Here is a 227-nt window from a genome sequence, read left to right as displayed (position 1 = left end):
GCATCACACTCCGGGGAAATGCCTACGCAACTTTGCAAGACCAAGATTGCTCTGTCTATTGCTTGCAGACCTTCGTAACTCGGGCCCTGTTGCAGATCTTGCACTGATAAAAACCCAGAGGAAAGTCTTGCAATTTCCCTATTTTCGGGGGGGGGGGGGTAGGAGGTGGGGATCTGAGGGGAGAATTTTCCCCTTTTTTGCTTTTGTTGTTAACTATTGTTATTTAA

The sequence above is a fragment of the Penaeus monodon genome, chromosome 34 (assembly GCF_015228065.2).
Source record: "Penaeus monodon isolate SGIC_2016 chromosome 34, NSTDA_Pmon_1, whole genome shotgun sequence".
Classification (NCBI taxonomy): Eukaryota; Metazoa; Arthropoda; class Malacostraca; order Decapoda; family Penaeidae; genus Penaeus; species Penaeus monodon.
This window is presented reverse-complemented; position numbering follows the sequence as displayed.